This window comes from Adiantum capillus-veneris, chromosome 1 (genome assembly GCF_014529385.1).
Source record: "Adiantum capillus-veneris isolate H3 chromosome 1, ASM1452938v2, whole genome shotgun sequence".
Lineage (NCBI taxonomy): Eukaryota > Viridiplantae > Streptophyta > Polypodiopsida > Polypodiales > Pteridaceae > Adiantum > Adiantum capillus-veneris.
Window position 1 is genome coordinate 84,013,886 of NC_140931.1, and position 4,716 is coordinate 84,018,601.

The 4,716-nt window shown below is 47.3% G+C and overlaps 2 pseudogenes across 1 annotated transcript; both read left to right on the plus strand.

The window, feature by feature from the left end:
• Positions 1 to 1,132: 1,132 nt before the first annotated feature.
• On the plus strand, positions 1,133 to 3,260 carry LOC147465083 (uncharacterized; annotated as a pseudogene). Its single transcript, XR_015188883.1, has 2 exons — positions 1,133 to 2,087; positions 2,468 to 3,260. The product of XR_015188883.1 is annotated as an uncharacterized LOC147465083 (transcript).
• A 21-nt stretch (positions 3,261 to 3,281) lies between these two features.
• LOC147465084 (uncharacterized) lies at positions 3,282 to 4,180 on the plus strand (annotated as a pseudogene).
• The last annotated feature ends 536 nt before the right edge of the window (positions 4,181 to 4,716 follow it).

The window sequence follows — 4,716 nt, forward strand, 5'->3', positions numbered from 1 at the left end:
TACCGGTTCAATTATCCACTTCAGTCCAATCAGCTCTCTAGAATTAGATGTTTTAAGACATCAACTCAATTTCTAGCCAATGACTCCATTCCTTGGTACCTTGGTACCTTGCTTTCTTGATAGCTTCTACCATCATGATGACTTGCACTTCTTTCTCAACACGTGTAACTGCATGTTGTGCAAGTAAATCAGCATGATATAGTTGCACTTCTTCAAATTGGTTGAAAAACCTACAGATAACATGAAATTTTGCCCTTAGGCTGTCGTTCTTGCATGCCCAAATTCCTAAAATCTTCTTCAAAGTGAGAAGTGCATCCCCCTTTACCATGAGACGTTGGTGCACCCAAACCGTGTCGACCTATGGAAGTGTCAGCAGGAATATGGCATCAGGCACGTACGTTGATGGTATCGGACTTTGGTAGGACTCATATGCATATTGGAGCAGGTACAATGGAGATCTATATGCCAAATGCGGCAATTTATAGGTTGATGATGGTTTTTCGGATCTCTACTAGCCAAAAGCTTAAAGGCGTGTGTGCCAATTTGGTGGACAAGTTCATCGGAATCGAAGATTGTGATGGTCGTGGCAGTCATCACTTTGTCGTCGGGTATCTCGATGCCCCGATATTGTCTATGCAGAGCTACATGTGTTTTTTTGTGGCCATGTTGACGTTGGCACAAGATCACGGGTCAATGTGCTAAGGGATGCGAAGCTATATACGGATGATCGACCGTGGGTTGCTATCATGGTGGTGTGCTTGCCATATGGAGACAAAGGGTGTGCAGGAGGTGAAGTCGAGGGAGATTGTTGGCAGACTTGAGGGGATTAGTGGATGACGTGGGAAAGGCAGCCAAGCAAAGTTTTTTCAAAAAAAGAAAAGTATTGTTTAAAAAAATTGAGCATCAATATTGCCTGCATGGTGACAGTTTTTAAAGTTTGCTGCAGTTGAAAAGGTGGTGGAGCGCCATCTGTTGGGCAGGGTGGAGCAAAAAGGGCACCATCTGTGGTGTTTCATGCATGGTGAGTGGTTAGTGGCATAGAGGGAGAGCGGACAGCAACTACATGGGAGCAGGGCTGAAAGTGGAAAGTGGAGTACAAGTGGCAGTTCGACTGGGTGGTGAGCAAGCCGAGTGCCATCTGTATGGGGGCATGATTTGAGAGAAAGTGCGAGCGCTGAGAAGGAGAAGAACCTTCAATTGGGGGCTCACGGGACTGCAGGAGGAAGGGACCCGAAAGAGGAAGCCAAGGAGTCGGGGCCATCAAGGAGCTGAGGCCGTGGCAGATCAGGAGGTAGGAAAGCTATGCAAGAGGGAGTCCACCATCTACTGGATGGTGAGAAGACGGGCATGGCGGGCTGCAATTGGTGAAAGGGCTGCAGCCCACTGGGACGTATATGCAGTAAAAGCAGGCCGCAAGGGACTGGCCACGACTAGAGAAGGAGTAGGGTGGCTGTATCTGCAAGAGGGGGAGCATCAGTTGGGCCTTGGCGAGCAGAGGAGCTCGGTCACAAGATGCATTGGAGGGCGCTATTACAGGCAGGCAGCAAGGCCGCTTGGTGTTGCAAGTTGAAGGACATCAATGGAGAAAGAATGGAGGGCGCCACCTGCTGGATAACGGGAGGGAATTGAGGGGAAAGCTCCTTTGCGTCAGGAGGTTGAGAGTTGTGTTGGGGGCTATAGCAAGAGGAGCCGATAGTGGTGTCATGACACAGGGGTCAAGAGCGCAAGGGACTGGCCACGAATAGGGAAGGAGAGGGTCGCCATCACGGGTGGCCACTAGTACATTGAGCAGGAGGACGGCTTGGAATGGTAGGAGGTGGTGCACTTTACAGGATTAGTGGGTTGCTGCAGAAGACCAAGAATGGAGGGCGCCAGGGCTTGGGTAGGGTATTTGGCAAGCCGAATGCCATGCATATGGTCACAAGTTGCATGGGGGGACTATGCGAGTTCAAGGACATGGAGGTCATCCATGCCATAAAAGAACAGAGACAGTAAGCAGCGGGCCCAGTAGAGGAGGTGAGGAAGGCCAACCAAGAGCAGGAGGCAACATTAGGAGTTGTATCAAGAGCTCAAGGGGAACGCAGCCGGTAAGGGTTGCCAATAGTCGAGGAAGGGTACTCGGTTGCACCAAGGCATGAAGTTGACAGTAGTCATCATTGTACCATAGTTCTTTTTTTGCTATGCATAAGTGAGCTTGCGGTTTGGTTAAATTATTTTGTACTCGGTTACCATCATCTCATTTGCTCGTCGTCTCGTGCATAATGCCCGTGGTAGCGTTGGCTCCGGGTCTTTTTTGTGTGTGTGCACACACACACACACACACAGAGAGAGAGAGAGAGAGAGGGGGGTGTTGGGCGGGCTTAATGTGTGTTTGCAAATTTGGTGAGTGTACTACGCATTTGCAGGTATGGTTGTGTGTTGTTGAGCCAATTATGCTTGGAATTTATAAGTGATTGTGTGTAGCCAGTGTTGTTCAAAGGCGAGATGTGCAGTCAAGGTTGGCAGAAAGTGTGTGCGTTTCTGTATGGTTAGGGGTGTGGGTTAATCCTTGGGCTATAGAGAGGTAGTCTGGAGTGTGCTGGTTTGTTCCCCCTTCCCCTTTTCCATCAGTGGTGACCCCACGGAGAACCTACTAATTGCTCCTCGATGAAGTCCTACAGCTTGAAGATGATTGAAGGTTGCGGTTCGCCGGTTTTCATTGGCAAGGAAGATGCAGAAGATTGGATATGAGATCTAGAGTTGTATATGATGTCACTACAGATGCTGACCAACGAAGCAAAGCTTAAAGGTTTGTCATAGGTGATGCAGGGCAAAGGAAAGGCCTGACTCAACAATTTGGACGCTTCCAATAGGAAATCATGGTTGAGGGTTCGAGCCTGTTTTGTCCGATATTTCAAGACCGAAGTATCAAGGACTCAATCGTATGGAAGATTGGACCAAGAGGTATGCAAGAAGTCAACTCTTGATAAAGAAGTCTCCTATGATGAAGCATTAACAGTCTTCGCTAGTAGCGGATATGAATGTGATGATGAAGATGCTTGGAGTGATTCAAGCTCCAGTTTTGTGGAGGATTTTGCGGCTTATGACGAAGATTGGAACGCCATGCTTGACATCGCCTACCATGCAGAAGTGCAAGACATTGAAGACCTAGTGGACGAAAGCGATCTGCTATCTACATCAAGTTCGAGTGAAGGTGAAGTAGAGGTATGCCAAGATGCTTTATCTATGCAGGGAGTGGGGCAACCTTGCCTTGATTAGCATGTCGAGGTGCACTATAGGGTTCACACAGTTGCTGTGTAGTCGTAGAGAGAGAGCTCCAACAATTGACACTATGGAGACAGGTATATGTGCAGCTTGTGAGAGTGGGATCACATGCAAAGAGGAGGTACTGTCAATCTTGCAGTTGATGAAGTCTAAGATCAATTTTTGTCTTACTTGTCCAATGATGTGGTAATTGAGCATGTGTTTGAAGAACATGTAGCTAAGGCTGATGGTCAAGAGTTAATGGTCGAGCAATCTAGCTCGCTCTCGCATGAAGTACAGGCTGAAGGGGTAGTAGCCCATGCTCTTGTGGCTAAAGAAAGAGTAGGGGCAAAAAACAAGGTGTTGAAGGTATGTGCTATGCTCCTCATGAAGGTGTTATTGCAGGTAGATTTCTACAAAGCTCTCCACCATTTGCAAATCTTTGCGCATGTGGGTTATGGAGAGCCCTCTAGCAAAGGAAGGAATGATTGCAAGTGATGCAATTGCTTCAAATGTGGGTGTATACGCTCATTTTGGGTATCAAGCATGCATATGGATACAGGTTATTGAAGAACCATGCTATGGGAGGCTACCAGAATGGCTTGTTTACAGGTTTGTGGGTGCCGAGGATATATTTCTCACACATGTTTTACAGATAGGTGGCTGTTCTCAATGCCATCAATTTGATCCTGGTGGAGATGACGTCACGCATGGGGCATCTCATGCCTCTCCATTTGATCCGGGGGGCTTGAACACCTGTTAAAGTTTCTCTCTACCTATTTCTATACTATCTATGAATATATTATTTCAGTTCTCTTATTATGCAGTCAGATATTATCTACATAAGACTACAGTTGAGCATAAATTCTCAATGATGGGGTGGGCAATGATGGTGCACCCAAATCGTGTCGACCTGTGGAAGTGTCAGCAGCAGGAATATGGCATCAGGCAGATTGATGGTATCGGACTTTGGCAGGACTCATATGCATATTGGAGCAAGTATGGTGGAGATATGTATGTCAAATGTGGCAATTTACAGGTTGATGATGGTTTTTTGGAGCTCTACTAGCCGGAAGCTTAAAGGCGTATGTGCCAATTCGGTGGACAATTCGGTGGACAAGTTCACCGGGATTGAAGATTGTGATGGTTGTGGCAGTCATCACTTTGTCATTGGGTATTTGGATGCCCCGATATTGTCCATGCGGAGCTACATGTGTTTTCTTGCCGCCATGTTGACCTTGCCACAAGAGCACGGGTCAATGTGCTAAGGGATGCGAAGCTATACACGGATGATCGACCGCGGGTTGCTATCATGGTGGGGTGCTTGCCATACGGACACGAAGGGTGTGCAGGAGGTGAAGTCAAAGGAGATTGTTGGCAGACTTGAGGGGATTAGTGGATGACGTGGGAAAGGCAGCCAAGCAAAGTTTTTTCAAAAAAAGAAAAGTATTGTTTAAAAAAAATGAGGCGACG